We start from the raw sequence: 18,117 nt of genomic DNA, 5'->3' as shown, positions 1-18,117 counted from the left end.
CAACAGCTAAAGCTCAAACGCTCTTTTCATCTCATCTTTATTTCTTTATTCTCTGCAGCCTAGTCAACAACAGTATTTTCAGCATTAGTGAAGGAAGGTACAGTAAGGCCTCCACAAAAGTCTAGTTTCCATCTTCTTCTAGCTGCCTTATTTATTCATGTCTGTTTCGACTCTCTATAAGACTCGCTCCTTGTTCTGTTCAGGTTCTACTATCCAAAGGTCTACCTCTTTCTCAGTTTCTGTCTGTTTCTACTGTCTATAACTGAAGTGGGAGCTGCAGCCAGGCAGAGCTCCAGTGCTGCGTCATCCACAGGCCAGCGGAGTGAGGCAGCCAGGCCAGGAATAGAGCCTGATGCTGGGACACGACTGTGTTATCTGCCCCCTCACCACCTCCTCCTCCTCCACATCCATGGAGCCTCTCTTCCTCTCCAGCTCCTCTCTCTCCTCATATCAGTCTGTCTGGGAGAAAACACAGACGCTCTCTCCTTTTCCCTTCCCGCCATTCTCTTAAATATCTGACTTCCTGCTAGACATGCGGTAAAACATCCTTTCCAGTGACGTTATATTTTCCACTACTGGCCTCGAACACCTTTACCCCAAAACAAGAGGAATGCAAATGCAAAACATGTGCAATGTATATAATTCAGCAAAAAAAAATGTTTGCAGCAGATATACAAATGCACCTTTATTGACTAAAACAAAAATGAGAGAAAGCCAAAATTGATTATGATTATGTTTATCTGAATTACCATCTCATCCCTGTTTGTTGGCAGTTAGACACAAAAATGTATATAAGGAATTAGTTTAGAAAGGTTGTTTAAAGGAAACAATCTTTTGGACTACACACTTAATTGTGCATAACCTTATATCATGACTAGTTTCCGTAATTAATAATGGTAGAATATAGCATATTGGCAATATTGAAACATCATATAATTTAGAACATACACTGTAGTTGAAAATAGTCAAGATGTTGAATTTAAAAGCAAAAAGTGTGATAAAATAATTTTGTTCCTCATATCATCAAGACTAATACACACATGCAAAACTGACACAGAACAGGATTTTTTTCCCTCCAGTCTATCAAACAGATTCAGCTCCAGCCAATCAGAAAACAGCCTGCTGCAGGTACTTCCCCTTCCTGCTTGTTGTTTACATGGTTGCCACGGTGATGCTGTGACAGCGAGCAGCCATGTGGAGAGAGATGGGCCATCTCACTTCCTCCTTCGAAGATCTTTTCATCTCTCTCTCTCTCTCTCTCTCTCTCTCTCTCTCTCACACACACACACACACACTTTGTACACACAATGACTGACAGGCTGTTTGAGCTTCTAAACAGCGCTGACAGCGCTGAGGAAATTCAGGTTAGGATTTAGGTAAATATTCCTCAACTAGGTAAAACTCAAGCTCGGTCTAAATAGGACACACACACACACACACATACACACACACACACACACACACACACACAGCACACACACAGCACACACACAGCACACACACGGGCACATGGTGACTCACTAAGAAGAGTTTACATAGAGGGCAGAGAGCCCCCAAGCTAAGACACATATTTCAACATGCTCTTGCAAAATGGTTTCACCACTGTAACATGCTTTGCTTCACAAACCTGCCTGGGAAGCCGAGTGAGTTAGCCCAGAGGACACACACATGCTTTGACATGTAGGCTAATTAGGTCACACACACACACACACACATCAACTAAACTCACTGGACCCAAATCAAAGCGCTGTTCCTTTGCAAGCTTATCACGTCATTAAGGTGTGGTAATAAATGTGGTAATAAATGATTATGTGTGACCGCAAGTATGTATTCCAAAAACTAGATGAGAGAAACACTGACGAGTGAAGAGTTGTTCTCTGTGTGTGTGTGTGTGTGTGTGTGTGTGTGTGTGTGTGTGTGTGTGTGTGTGTGTATGTGTGACAGCCACGGAAAGGCGCTCATTCATCTACAGAGGAAAGCATTGTTCAGACTTCACGCTATACAAATACAACACCACACACACACACAACCTGCCCTTTGACTTGAAACCCACATTGATTGATAGAGTCCACATTAAGTGTAATTGTTGTCACCAGCGTGTGCACAAATCGCCACTGTTCAAACACACACTCACACACACTCGCACACGTGCTGACAGCGCTTCCACTGGGGCCAAACTGCACACTGGCAGCATGTAAACAACGTCGGCAAACACTGCACAGCTACTCTATGGGCATGTGGACACACACTCGCACATAAACACACACATACACACACGTGTGCTGTAGCAGACACTGACCTGCACAGCACATGAGCGAGTACAGGTGAGCGTTGAGATGACATTCGTTCCTGTAATCCGGCCACATTGTCCACCGTTCTACGTTTTTCCCCTCTCTCTCTCTCTCTCTGGCTCTCAACAGGCCTTCATTTGATACTAACGGTTCATAATCCAAGGGAGACGTCAGATAATTATAGCAGTAAGAAGTCTGTGGCAGCAACTGCCTCCACGTATCCAACAGCGGGAGTTGCAGAGTGGGTGTGAACCTCCAGGAAAGCACCGGCAGGTACAACCAGTTTTAAGAGTCTCAGGCTGGAGAGAGGCTGGGTTATTTCTCTCTCTTTTTATCTATCTGTCGCTCACCCGTTCCCTCTCTCCCTCCTCGGTCCCTGCGGTTGCCATTTCAGCCTCTCTCTTGGCCAGCTCGCTGTGTCTCTCTCTCTTGCCCGGTAGCAGTTGCTCTCACACGTGTGTGTCAAAGTCACCGGTGGCTCCTCCCCCTCAGACCAAAAAGGACTGCCTTCCTCCCTCCCTCCCTCCCTGTCTCTCTCTCTCTCACTCTGTTTACTCCCTCGCCTCTATTCTGCTGCCTCACCAGTCTGTGGCACTCTCCGTCTCTCTCTCTCTCTCTCACTTGTTCTCTTTGTCGTTCTCCCTCTGTTTCCAGACCACAACACACAGCCTGTACTCAGAGTGCAGCTGCCTGTGGCTCTGCAGAGCTACAGAGGTGCTTGCTCTGTTGATCTCCTTTCTCCTGTTTTCTCTCTCTCTAAATCTGTCTCTCCCTCTCTCTCTCTCTCTCTCTGCACAGGTAAGCAAGTCCCCTCGTTGCTGACTTGGGGCTATTTTTACTATTTCTTATTTAGCCTTTATTTAGGTCACTTAAGAGAAATTCTTATTCGTGAGGACAGCTTGGAAAGGACTGTTGAGGCAGAGGTTACGTAAAAAGCAGATTTTCAGTTGACAGTTTGAGGCTCTTTTCCCTTTTAGCATCAGAGAGCAGAACAGAGGAAGTGCATTGAGTTTACATAATACATCCCACAGAGAGGTAAGCAAAAAGTCTGAAAAACACTGGTTTTCAAGTCCCAGCCACGTCCCTTTGTGATGATGTCATCCGCTCTTCTGAGTCCACTTCACTTGCCACGAAAACACACACATCCACTGACACGAGCGCACATTCACAAACATGCAAGTGCGGCTTGCTCTGCCACACTACACAAACACACACACTCTCTTCTGTTCTGTCAAGTTGACAAAAGCCAGACGCCTTGATATCTCTTCCTTTGTTTCCTTGCCTTTGGTCTGCGTTCCTTTCTCACATTTCCTTTCCTTAAGAAGACAAACTTCGCAGGTTTCTTTTGTAAAAGAGTCAGCAGCCCTGAAGCAGTTTTGCTCCTAGCTATGTGCGCTGTATAGCTTCAGCGTTTCTGAAGACAGTGAGAAAGAGAGAGAGAGAGAGTGACGTGGGCGGAAGACATGGACTTCACTCTCATCAGGAAAGGCCTGCTGTTGCCGTTGTCTAATTTAATACAGAAAGGAAAGCAGACCCACGCACAGTCAGTTCATCTTCTCATTAATGAGTGTGCATGTGAGTGTGCATAACGGAGATGGGAGAAGACGAGTGTGTATATCACTCTATTGTAGAAAAACCCAGATCAGATTTCTGGCCTCTTTCCAGACTTGTGCTTCTCAGGCAGACACAATAAGCAGTCATCAGAAAACAAGAGGCTTCTAGCAGTCTTGAACGCACACTGCCAAGCACCATACACACACACAGTTGCACTTTCACTGTCCGTCTCTGCTTTCTGACAGCCTCAACTCATATTTTTCAAAAATTTCTCTCTCTCTCTGTCTCACCCACAGACTCAGCCTTCCCTCTGTACTTGCTCAAAGCGCTTGTCTCTCAAAATAGCTCAGACAGCAGCAGCTCAACGTTAAATAATTTCTGTGCTGTCGTGGTTGAATAAAATAGAAGGGAGAACCAATGGTGTGGGAGAAAAACAATGAGTCTGCAGCAGCATCAGCTGCAGCGGCTACAGACTCTGAGGATGTCCACCGGTGACATCACAGTCCCTAGGAAGTCATGTGACCTGGCCAGGAGTCAGGAAGTCAAGAATGATACTGTCAAAGCAATGGCTGACTGCTCTGTAATCTGCAGTACCTGATTGGCTGGAGCAGGTGTATACAGGACTTACATATATACACACAGATATACAAACACACCTGGCCAGGCTAGACAGTGACTCACACACACTCACAGTCACAGCAAACTCAGGCGGACACACACACACACACACTCCTCTTCTCCCTCCCTCCCTCTCCGTTTCCAGACGTGCTCCTCAGGTAGTTATGCCCTCCTCCAACGGCGTCACTCATCTCCATCCCTCCTTCATTTTGGTCCTTGCCCCTGTCTTTCCTTCAGTTCACTCCTTCTTTCCTCCAGATTCTTTCTCTCCTCCGTTCCTCCAGAGTGAATCGTTCCTTCTCTCTCTCTCTTCGTCTCCAAGGGCCGTCAACACTAAAAATACCAGACAGAGCTTACGCCTCTAATACCACGCACAACGCTTATCCCTCACTCCCTCCTCTCTCTCTCCCTCTCTTGTTATCAACTCTAATCTCCTCTTCCCTCTCTATTTCTTGTCTTCCGTTGCTCTGGCTCTCCCTCCGTCTCATTCAATCAACATTAAAGTGGGAGGGAGGTTTCCGAGTCTCCTCTTTTCCCTCTGCCTATGGTGGTCCATCTTGTCTCGTCTTTCCCTTTTTCACTTTCTCTTTCTGTTTCAGTTTCTCTCCTGGCTCCCAGGGATTGTTCTCTGGTGGCAGTCCAAGGCTGGCAGCAGCCTCCATCGCTCCCTCCCTCCCTCTCTTCAATCTTGCTTTCTGTTCTCCACTTCTCCCATTTTTCTCTCTCAGCTACGATCTTTGCATTTAAAAAGTCTGTAATACAAAGCAAGACCAATCCTTATTCAACCTTAATTTGCAAATGAAAGAAAACCTGAAAATGGATGTGATTTTTTAGGTTTTATATCAGGTTATTTTCAGATGCACAAGTCGCTTGTTTCTTTTTCAGTTTACCTACGATTTCAGTTTACCTACAGTTTCCCTGCTGCAATTGCATAATTATATTGCATCTCAAATATCTAAACCTTCACATTTATTCTATACTGTGTGCAGATACTATGCATGTGTGCAGCCAGGGTTTAGACAGTATCATACTGTGCTCTCTCTCTCTCCTGGGTTGCTAATCCTTCCCAAATACAGACTAACCAGCCGTCCAGTTAGCCCAGTTAGCCACTAGCTCTGTCATCACATTAGCATCAGATTCAGTTTGGCCTCCTGTGGCCACAGAGGAGAGAAATCTGATGGTTTAATTAAACTTAGTTAGCTAACATCTGGACATTACAGGAAATCCTGATGATCAATACTATATATGAGTTGCTATATGAGTTCAGTCATCAATACAATACACATGGCCTATCTAATAAACACCATCAGAGTTGGCCTTGGAGAAGTGAAACAATCCTCTGCAGGGACATAAAGTAATATCACACTCATAACAGAAGCAGATAAACTCTATCTAGCTGAAAGATTAACAGCACCAGTCCAACGTCCATGGTAATAAATGAAAGGTGTTCCCAGGTCAGTGTTGTTGTGGTGTGGATTTTATTACTGCCCCCCCATAAAGACGCCATCTGTCCTGGGTCACGCCGCTGAACCAGAGCTGAGTCAACTCGCTTTCACTTTGATCCATTGGTGTTTAATCATAAAGTCTGATTTGCTATTAACATATGTTGTTTTTCTTATGCCGTTTTCCTTGTTTTGTTTTTGTTTCAGCTATCCAATCGAGTTGTATTCTTGATTTTTTTGTTTCTTTTGATGTAAATTGTTATAAGACATTTATCTGCATAATCTGTAAAACTTTCTTTTCTTCTGTTTTATTTTTCAACATGATATGATCAATAGTTGCTAGAATAATTGGACAGATAGTTGTACCACTGTATTCTAAGCTCAGTATGGAGATCTTAATAATAAGGCTTAGAGATGTCGGAGAAAGTGTCAACCAGCATGGTTCACAAGTTGCGTCAACTGTAACCACTCCATGTACACACAGTGCTACACAAACTCAAATGTGCATGCATGCACGCACACACACGCACACACACACACACACATATGCATAGCTGCAGCACCCCGCCCTGCCTCGCCTACCACTGTGACATGTCCCATTTCCTGTGGAAGCTAAAAATAAGGCCTGTACAACAGCGTCACACACAGGCTCCAACATGGCCACACACACACACACATACACACAGCAGCTGCGTCACACACCAGTAGCTCATTAATACTCAGATAACCTAGAGACAAGATCAAACAGGCAAGCAAGCATCGTATTCAAGTTTGATGATCGAGTTAAGCCCTGCATAACTTTGGACTTAAAATCACTTACACTTGTAGACACACACACACACACACACAGAGATTGATATGCAATCTGAAAGACACACATTTTCACTGCTTTAATCAGTTACATTAAGTTGTATTGGAATTCACATAGGCTTTCAACATTTAAGAGGTTTAACATGGGCTAAGGTCATTTAAGGATGCAGATACACACGCACACACACACACACACACACACACACACACACACACACGCACGTACACACACAGCCCCTGGAAATGGCACAGCAGGGAGGCAACCATAGCTGTCCGGTATCCTCCAGTATCCTGATCCATTGCTCCCTCAGCTGACCTTAAAACTCTATGAACCTGAATGAAGTGAACTACTGGCAAAGCTACCGTTTCGTATTTGAAAACAAAACCATTAGAAGCAGAACATTGCACTTTTTTGATAATTTGTCTCCTTGTTCCTTTCACTTCTCCATTATTCCCTTCACTGCTCCCTCGCTTCCTTCCCTGCTCCCATCAACTCCATCCGAATGTCTGTGTTCCCTTTGCTGTTCACTCGTTTCCTTCAATAATCTTCTTAAAATGCTGTATTATTTCCCTCGAGGCTCTTTACTTAAACACTGTGTCCTTGCTCCCTTCCCTGACTCCCTCCGCTGCCCTCTCAGTCCCTATCGACCTCATTGATCACCTGTTATGTCGTGTCAGATATTTATCCCCCTGTGACTCCAAACCAATCACTGCCTTCAGATACAATTAGCCACATATCCTGACCGGCGGCCACAAATACCCTATCTACCTATAATGAATAATTTAATCTAAAATTAAGCTCTGTCAATTTATCCAGTGATGGGTGTTAACAGAGACTAAAGGTATTAATAGAATTCAGAGTATTCAAGCCTCTATCATCAACACTAGCATTATCAACATTATCAATAACAGCTAATGAGTAGATGTATAAATGGCATTATAAACATAACGTTACATAACTGAATGATGGGTTAGTCACTCGGGAATCATTGGAAGATTTGTTACAGAGTGTTAAATAATAAATACATGCCTGTATCAGCCATTAAATGAGCATTAGCATGACCAGTGAAGCTTAATTACTGTAGGCTATTGGAATTTGTACAAATTGTTTGTACATGCTTCAAAAACTCAGCGTTGCCTTAGTGTTTACCATTAGCTCTGAATAATTAGCCACATGACTGTGTTGAGCAGCTTACTGGCAACACAGCAACTTTCTGTTTGGTTTAGTGCATACATTGATAAAAACAAGCCGTAGCTGCTCACTTAACCAGCCAAAGAGGTGCGCGCACACACAAACACACACAAACACACACACACACACACACACACACACACACACACACACACACACACACACACACACACACAGTCTACGACAATGACATCTCCAGGTTGAATTACACTGATATATGACCATATGATACAATAGTAAATGAAATATATGGCCTTCCCCTAGAAAGAGCCAAATATGGAGAATTCTGGTCCACTGACTCATACAATAGAAGATGAGATACAATCATTGAATACTGTAGCACAACTTTCCTGATGCAAGAGTAAAACAACTGTCCCACTTTAACAGGAGATGAAACAGGAGAAACCTATACACTCTTTACAGCATGACCCCCCTTTACATTCCACTCAACTAAAATAGAAAAACGAACAGTGAGGTGACATGCTGTAGCAAGCTAGCAAGGCTTTAGCAAGGTGCTAACTACAAACTAATTCAAAACCCTATTAAAGCCACACAGGTGCTAAATGCTGGTGGTAATCTCATCCCACTGAAAGCAATAAGTGACGATGCTAAAATGCCAACAGACAACTGAGGAAGGCAATCACTAAAATGACACAACAAAAGGGGCGGAGAATAAACAGGAAGCAGGAAGCATGTGTCACTCTTCCCCTTCCCTCCATCTGAGGAGAGATAATTAAGAGATGGTGCAGCGACAGAGATGAGAGAGACGAGAAAAGAAAGAGAGGGAGATCGATGTTTGCCCTTCCCTCTCACCAGTGGTTTGATATAAGCGTTAGGGATGCTGTATACCTGGTGTAACACTGGCCATGCGTCGGCGACGTCGGCGGTAGAACCAAAGTCCGGCCGCTGTCAGGAAATGAGCAGCCACCACCAGGATCGGCGTTATGACCGCTGGGTCTGTTAGAAAGTCCATCTCCTCTTATGGAATGATAACTGCGTCAGTTAGCCTCACAAAAATGACCAGAGACGTCACCAAACTTCACAAATTGACTAAAAAGTGTCAGTCAGCTTCACAAATCGACCAAAAACATCAGTTGCTGCAGCTAAAGGCTCCCAGTTTTCAAAGCTGACTAGAAGTAAAGTCCCAAAACAACTGGCAACCATGAAGGAGAGTTGTTACAGTCGGTTTCTAATCGTCAGTGGACAGGATAGCACAAGCATCCTCCTTCTCCTTTCACTTCTTCTCTTTGTAAAAAAAAAAAAAAAAAAACTGACTTTTTTTGAACACGAAAACGATTCTAGCTTACTTTCTTGCCTCTTCCGTTCCTTTCTCCAACTTTTCTCTCCTTTGAACACGTAACGGCTGAGGCTAATAACTTTTCTGAGTCCTTCTCTCCATTCAGACGCCCTCCCTCTTTCCCCCACTGCCTCCCTCTCTCTCTCTCTAACACTCACTCTCTCTTTTCCTCTCTCCCTCTCTCTCTCTCTCTCTCACACTCTTACAGTGAATTCCATTCCCCTGAAACAAGCCACCAGACTGTAGCCGTTGCTCAGCGCACCGTTAGAAAACCGGTAAATAGATGGAATAGAACTAAACAGAAGGAAATGTGTGTGTGTGTGTGTGTGTGTGTGTGTGTGTATCTGTGTGTATAGTTGCCTCACAACACAGTCTAGAGGAAACCACATGGGAGATACCCACACACTCTTTTTCCTGTGTGTGTCTATTTGTATGTATCTGTATGGCAGCATGTTACACTCACTATTTGAGTGCATATATCAGTGAGTGTAACATGCCGGCAGCAGTGTGTGGAAGATGTGTGTGTCTGTGTGTATGTGTGTTTATTTCTGTTGCTATGAGTGAGCAATGTGTCCTGGCTGTTATATTTATTAACGGCTATCTTTGAATGGATGTCTGCTGACAGTGACTGCATGTTCAAAAGCTTCAGATAGAGGGGGCATACCACTAAACCAAGGTGAACATATGGTGTGTGTGTGTGTGTGTGTGTGTGTGTGTGTGTGTGTGTGTGTGTGTGTGTGTGCGTGCGTGTGTTCTAGAGACACTACAGCATGAGTCAGCATGATTCAGGCTGCAGACTAGAAGGCAGGGGGTCCTAGAGTTATTCACACCTCTCAGAGAATTGTGTGTATATATATATATATATATATATATATATATATATATACACAGTGTGTGTGTGTGTGTGTGTGTGTGTGTGTGTGCGTGTGTGTGGTCAAGTAATCAAGTGTGCTCTGAAATGCCACTGACATTTTTGTCCTAGCACCCTCTAAACAAAATGAAGACACAACCCAAACAAAACTGAAAATTATGAAAATGGAAAGATCAATAAATCTGCGTAGGGCTGCATTCAACTCTGCATACCCAAAATTAAAGTTTGCATGGGTTTAGGTGTGTGTGTGTGCATACCAACGTGCTGGCTAACCCATGCACATGTCAGTGAGTCAGTGGATACACATAGGCCATCCCTGTGTACAGATACACATAGTACAATCATACAATCATCTCATAATAACCATTCTTTCTGGTACTATAACATTTTTCTGACAAAACTGAAAAACTGGAAAGAAACAGGAAAGAAAGAACAATATCTGAGAAAATGATTGAAATAATAATCAAAATCTCAAGTTGAACATATACTCCTTTTTCAGCTTTCTTGATAGGTATTGTTAGGCACATAATACGCTGCTGAGATAGTAGTGGTGTAGCCCACATCTCTTTTAATTAACTTCTGCTCTACAGACATTTGACGTAATGAACACACAGAGTAATAAAGGCCATCCCTGTCTGTGGATGCAGGAGGCAGTGAAGAGTAATGGTTTCCTATTAGTCATCTCCTAGTCACCATTACTTCTAATAGACATGTGAAGTAATGGAGTTGTGATCCTGGTGGCCAGCTGTTTATCTGGTGCTTTCCACCATCGCTACAAAACAAATCCCCAGCTGGTGGTTTCCACTGTAATGTGAAGTAAGTCTGAGTCCCACCGGAACTACATTACCCAGAGCCCTTTCTGTTCCAAAATCACCAACCAATCAAAATACACTGTTTTGGAGACTGTACTAATAAAAATTAGGAGAAAAAATAAGGGAAGAAACACCGACGGTGAACCAAGAAGCAAGCGAAAAGAGAAAAAACTGAGAGAGACACAGGAAACCAGAGAAAGAGAGTGAAAAGTGAGAAGAGAGAAGAGCAGCAGCCACAAATCTGTTGTGGTGAGGAGTGTGATACCGCCACTGTGGGGCAGAAGAGACCAACATGTGTGTGTCGGGCTGCAACACATAACACTCCAACCACCGACTTCACAAAAAACCCAGCGTCACATTTTGTATCCTGAAACCACCAATCTATATGTGACAACACTTAGATCTACTTTCATCAACAATTGTTCTACAAATCCTATAAATATTGTAAGTCTTCAATGAGTTTTCGATATGGAACTTTTCAGTTTTATCTGTTTTTTGTTTTTTTTAAAACAGTAAAATATTTCCAGCCTGTTTCAGAGAATTATCAAAGAGTTTCATCGCCTTCTCTCTCGATCTCTCAATTTCACATCTGTCATCTCCAGAGTGGGGTGGGTAAGACAAGAGGGTATTCAGCCTTGACTAATACACTGCACGCACACACACACACACACACATATACGTTATACGGTCACCTCAAGTAACCCGCACTGAACTTCTCTGACTTGAAATACAATCATATCTTGCCTCTACAACCTCAAAAATACACAGTATTCACATTATTCACACATGAACACCGATGTTTGTCAGTACATTTCTTTCTCTCACATCCGCAGACTCACACACACGATTGGCTGGATGCACACTAGCTGAATGAAAGGGTGTGTGTGTGTGTGTGTGTGTGTGTGTATGTTTGTGTGTGTCAGCTCTTGGGGTCAAGGGGTCAGGGGTCCATCTCATGGCCCCCTCTGCAGAAAATGCTGCGTCTGTCAACTTTAGCCATACACACACACACACACACACACACACACACACAAATGTGACTTGGGCGGACCAAAGCCTGAGGATGATGTCAGACTACAGCATAAGCTAAACACAAGAGACAAGACAGAGAAAGAGCAAGATGGAGGGATAACTAAGATAAAGAGGGTGAAAGGGGAGGGAGGGAGGGAGGGAGAGAGAGAGAGAGAGAGAGAGAGAGAGAGAGAGACTACAGTGTTATTGTAAGGCTTGGTGTTGTACTGGCTGTTTGTGTTGGGAAGTGAATGACCCTTTTCATTCGGATATCGGAGGCAGAAACCTCACACCCATTGCCACACACACACACACACACACACACAGCTTTTTGTGACCAATGAGTACAGTCTCAAACTACTGTCTCTACTGTCGTTGCTTTTACCATATTAGTATAATATAATCCATTTGGTGCTTTTATCCAAAGTGCCTCACAATACCATCAAAGTATATATATTTTTGTGTATCTGGCCCCAGTGGGAAACTGAATTATATCATATTACAGTGTGTGGTTCTCATTTTACTGTACTATAATGCTTCTATTCCCTTCCTTGTAGCTCTGCTCTATGCTCAACACAGTCTTTCACAGCTCTCTCCCTCCCCCAGTACGGCTCAATTCTCATAGTCAGCATCCTTCGCATAGACAGCCAGGACGGCAGCAAGGTCAACCTCACACACACACACACACACACACACACACACACACACACACACACACACAAGCACTTACACATACACCCCGGGAAATATGCTATACATCCACGCACAGAATCGCTTGCCACATATCGCCACAAGGATACTGTAGCGCACAAATGTGCACGCATGACCTAAAACTCTCACACACACGCAAACACACAGAGAGAGATGTATGCAGGCGCTGCCATACACTGTATCTGCATATGGAAATATATTGAAAGCCTACCACACAAAATGAGCATTGTTCATAGAGAGTACAGTAGTGCAGTGAATCATCATTGGTTTCTGTGTTTCTGTCCTTTACTATTGACTTTTTCTTTAAAATAATCTCATGGAAATATCCTCATCAAGCGCATGAGACTGAAATACGTTGGTCAATGTCTGTAAAGTTCATGGCGAAATAACTTTTCTGATTATTTCTGGCATGCCATGGACCCCTCCATTTTATTGCTATTGCTGATCTATTGCTGAATGTCGGGTCCAAAGAGCACCCAACATTTTTAACATTTCAACATGGGAAGTATGCAGCATTCCAGCCTCCTCTACTGTCTCAGAGCCTGAAGGAAACATGCCTACTGCAGGAGGGGGGGAATAAGAGGAAGAAATATGAAGTGCAGGAAGGAGGAGGAGCAGCATGAGGAAGAGGAGGAGGAGGAGGAGTTAAAGGAATGACAGTCACACCAACATGATGAATCCTGTAGCCTTGGACTGTCATGTTGATGCAGCTGGGACATAAAGGAAATCTCTCCATCGCCTCCTCTCTCTCCCTTCGGTTCCTCTGACAGTTTCCCTTCTGCCAGACTAAAATCAATCTCTTCTACCTTTTGTACAGGCTTCTATCTTTATAACTATCATCACTATCATCCATCCATCCATCCACCCATCCATTTCAGCTGCTATTGCTTCAGGCAACACAAACAGACAAAACCGGCATAGATTTATATTGACAGTAAGGTCCATTATCAATAACACACAATACATCATGAAAACAACGGTCTTCACAGCAAACCGCCAATCTTGATAATAATTTTTTGCTCCATTATCAAAAGATAATACAGTCTTAGACTGCTGAGCAAACACAGAAGTGCTTCTGAGTGTGAATCAGCTGTAATGCCATAACCCAGCGCTTTTATATAGGAACACAGCAGCTATTCTGAGACTCCACCACACAGCTGCGGTGTGACCGTGACACATCACCGACGCTCGCCAGCCTCCCTCGCAGTTCCCCTGCAGCCGCGTGACCTCTGACCCCCCCTCCGCTGGTGAAGCGGAGCAGAAACACTTCCTGTCTGGAAACCGAGCCGGCCGCCAGAGGCCCGACCTGCCATCCTGGGTCTGTACCATTCATACACACATACCGGGAGGTTTTTAGACATGGTCGGGTGAAAGTGGAACAGGATGGATGTAGATGAGAGGAAGCAGATCTTTGTATTTATGTCTGCGATATAAAATCACATCAGCAGCACATCCAGTGCAGGCAAGCACCTGGCTGTAGTGTTTAGCTACTGAGATACACTTTGAAATGCTTTCTAGGACCTTGAAACAGACTGAGAGTGAGGGAATTGTAATTCTGTTTACCACACAATGATAAATAGTTGATACTGTATATAGAGTCTGCAGGGAAAGTTTGAAGCGTCTTTGAAATGCATCCAAACTTTGAGCCCACCTCAGTGTTCCCTTATGGTTTATTCACAGGGAAAGTCAGCTCCCCTGCAGTACCAGATACTACAGTTAGGGGGCAATCTGGCTCCAGTTACAGAACAACAGGGACCAGAATTTGCTTCCAGTATTGCCTGTAGCATTGCTTTTTGACACTTTTTTCTGCTCAAACCTCCAAAAAGAAAATTTTGTCTCACCCTGGGATCCAGGCTCAATACGCTAATATTTATCTTGTCATGTTGGAGGTGCAAACATTTATTCCGGGGTTTAAAACTGTAGTTTGCAGTATGAAATCTTGTGTGATGTCCAATCTTTTCACAGTCTGTTAAGTATCATATTGTGTCCTCAGGTTAAACTTTGTCTCCTCACTGGTATTGTCTGTCATCTTAATTACAGTAAGTGTTTCAGGAGGAAGTAAATATGGAATAAATGGCCAAAAACTTTCCACCAGGGGAACAATGGAAAAAAAATATATATATATAAACCCGCCTGTTCAGGAGAAAATGAGCACGTACTCAGTCAAACATTTACACATACATACAAGATCTAGCGCTATCCATACAAATGGAGTTGGCATCACTGGGTCACCCAGGCGTGAGCAATCAACCTTTGAGTGACTCTCAATTACTGAGGCATGGCTAATCATACAGCATCGCCACTGGAGAGGAGAAAGGGTTTACTGACCAATCCAGTCACTCGTATGGAGGAAATGTCTTCGGCTCCTATCAGGTATCTCTACATAAGGCTGCTAAAGTTTAAACCTATCCCACAAAAACAATCACAGTGGATCCAAACAGGGTCAGTTAGGTGTTAAATGATTGTAGAAAGATTTGTCACATAGAGCAGAAAGCTAGCTGTTGACTAATTACATTATTTAAACTACTCTGCAGTTTATTTTGTGAGCTTGTAGGATGGGATGTGCACATTAAAGCTTTGGGAGCCAATGGGAAGTTACTTTGTTATCCAGATTTTGTGGCTTATATTAAGTTACTTTGTTTCCCAGTATGTAGGCAAATGGATAGCCAGTGGTAAGTTACTTCGTTATCCGGAATGCCACTTTGTTAGATATCAAGGTTTCCTAGGGGTGGGATGAGCACATCGAAGGCTACTGGTGCTGCTGACAGAGTTAAGGGAGGATGTTTTGACAGGGGCACTAAACGGATCGCTACACCAGTTGGACTGAGTAGACAGGAGCAGAGCCAGGAACCATCAGACAGACAGACAGACAGACAGACAGACAGACAGTCAGACAGATAGACAGGCAGACAGACAGTCAGCCAGCCAGCCAGCCAGCCAGCCAGTCAGATAGACCCTGAGATGCCATTAAGAGATTAGAGGACAGAAGAGAGGATGAGAGAGGAGAGAGAGAGGAGAGGGTAGAGGAAGAGGGTGTCCCCCAGATGGACTAATGTTAACAAGAGTTGACTTGAGGACACACACATACACACACCACACTCACACACACAGGGGAGGCAGACTATTACTTAGGAGATGAGAGCAGAGGTGATGAAAAGATGGAAGCTGACCCGGGTGTGGAGACAGACCTGAGGTCAGCTGGGAGTTGAAGTTTCCCAGCCACTTCACTCTGACTGATCAGTTCACTGTGATAACATTTCTTTATTAAAACAGTTTCCTCAGTTCCTTCTACTGTCAGCTCAGTTCTAATCTGAGCTACTTGTTAATTAAACACAGGTCCTTTGTATGAAAACCGGCTACAGTTACATTCCTTTTTACCCTGCAAACAATGGTGTCATACCATTTCCCAAAAGCAAGCAAAGCCATTCTCTATACAATTAACTGAACAATCAACCTAACTCCACTGTTAAGGAAATGAGAGGAGGAGGGTATAAGGCAGGGAGAGGGAAATGAGTAAAAAGTCTTCGGCCTGCACTCAAAATGGGTCACAGGCCTTATTGCTTGTTGGTCCCCAAAATGACAAGGGCACTAGAATTCCTGCATAGCAAAATTAAACGTTTTGCCTGAAAAAGTAGAAGTTTCTGAGCCTGCACACACAGAAATACACACACACACAAACAGAGCAGTGTCACACACACACACACACACACCAGTGCCAAAGCTCTTGTTTTCAGGAAACAAAGACCAATTACCACTGTCCTCTCTCTCACCCTGCATAATCTCAGAAGAGAACAGAGTCTTCACCACCAATAGAGCAGCTAACTGCCATGCTATATTCCCACAAGACTCCAATACTTGCAAACATTTGACCCAGGTATGGACAATGCATGGAGAGACAGGTCAGGTTTGAACAGTGTGACGTCAAAATTAAACACTACACTACATGTCCAATGATTTGCCAACTTGTTCCATTCTCTACTGCGCTACCTAGAATATGGAGATTGTCATTTTCACAGCAGAACCATAGTCCAGTTAATTTGGTCGCTGTATGACGGATGCATAACCAGGCCAGTCCAGACTAGCTCCAGTCCATTTTACTCAAGTTTGGTGTGGTTTGTAAGCAACATAAACACATTGAGCTTGGTTGGATTTACCTAAGCAGTAGACCCACATGGCCTGTGTGACCTGCCTCAGTCTCACTGTCATCCATCGCTCCTCCCATCTCACTCGTTTAAAGGAGCAGTGTGAAAACATTGGTGTTGACCTCTGGAGCATTAACTGCCTGGTCACTGCCCTCTGCAGGGCAAAGGACAAGGGTCATGTTTGTGTGTGTGTGTGTGTGTGTGTGTGTGTGTGTGTGTGTGTGTGTATAAACCGACATCAGTGCCACTAAGTCACCCAGGTGATGGTAAAACTCAGTTTATAGGCACACTTTTCCAGAGGAAATATACTGAGAGAGTTTACACATACGTTTGTATTACTATACTTGTGAGGACATCATTCATTCACCGCTACATGCGCTCACTTTGGAGGATTTTGCTCATCTTTCCATTCTTGTGAGGACATTTGGTCATCATAAGTATAGAAATACAAGAACACGCACACACACAGACACTTTCCTGCTACTCCAGAGGAACCAGGAATGAACAAGAGGAGGAGGAGAGAAGAAGAAGAAGAAGAGGGTAAGAGCTGTCACCCAGGATGGCACAGAGAAGCCCTCCGTGGATGGATGGTGGGAATGGTGGGAATGGAGGGAGGGGATGGACTTAGGGAGGGAAGGAGGGAGAAAAGCTAGAGATTTATGACCTCGTGAGAAAAGAGGAGCTGCAGCCCCTTCATCCAAACTCTTCTGGTTTTAGGGCCTTAGTTAATCACAGGTTAATGAACAGGAGAGGGAAGGAGAGAGAGAGGGAGAGGAAGAGAAACAGAGAGAGGCATAAGAACAAAGAAAGAATGAGAAATGAATGAGTCGGAAAAGAGAAATCACACTTTAATTGAGAACAATTGGTGACACACACGCCTCTGGAAAGTATTCAAGTAGGAAGAAGGTAGGGGGAAGAAAAGAGCGTGGGTGAGAGTTATGTGTCAGGGCGAAGATAAGGGAAGACAGAGATGAAAGTCTTGAGAAGAAGAAAGACGTGAGATAAATGGGAGGCAGACTGAAGATAGATGAAAGTGAAAGAAAATAAATTGTGAGAAGATGGGCGGAGAGGCGGGTCAGGAGAAGAGTGGACAATATAGAGCGGCAGGGAGTGTCAAGGGGAACAGAGACAGAAAGAGAGACAGAGACAGGAGAGGATGAAGTGAGGATGAAGGAGATGGAGAGAGAAGGAGAGCAAGAGAGTAGGAGGAGACAAAGACAGCAGGAGACAGAGAGCCAATATATTCCAGTTGGTGGACACTTTCGTCCAAAGCGCTTTACAGTAGCAGGAGGGCAGACATTTGAAGCATGAGTGGCCCCAGTGGGAGTTGAATCCCAAACCCTGGCAGTGTCAATGTCATGTTGGC

At 44.0% G+C, this 18,117-nt stretch overlaps 1 protein-coding gene across 1 annotated transcript in view; it reads right to left on the bottom strand.

The window, feature by feature from the left end:
• macf1a (microtubule actin crosslinking factor 1a) overlaps positions 1-18,117 on the bottom strand; it is a gene marked incomplete at its 3' end in the record, with an annotated part of 224,253 nt that overhangs the window by 126,934 nt on the left and 79,202 nt on the right.

Source organism: Centroberyx affinis, unplaced genomic scaffold (genome assembly GCF_046629955.1).
Source record: "Centroberyx affinis isolate AG114_WGS23_722 - 3 ecotype Tasmania unplaced genomic scaffold, CSIRO-AGI_Caff_v1 ptg000895l_1, whole genome shotgun sequence".
In the NCBI taxonomy this organism is placed as follows: Eukaryota; Metazoa; Chordata; class Actinopteri; order Beryciformes; family Berycidae; genus Centroberyx; species Centroberyx affinis.
Note: the sequence above shows the minus strand (reverse complement) of the source record. Positions and strands in the feature narration are given on the sequence as shown.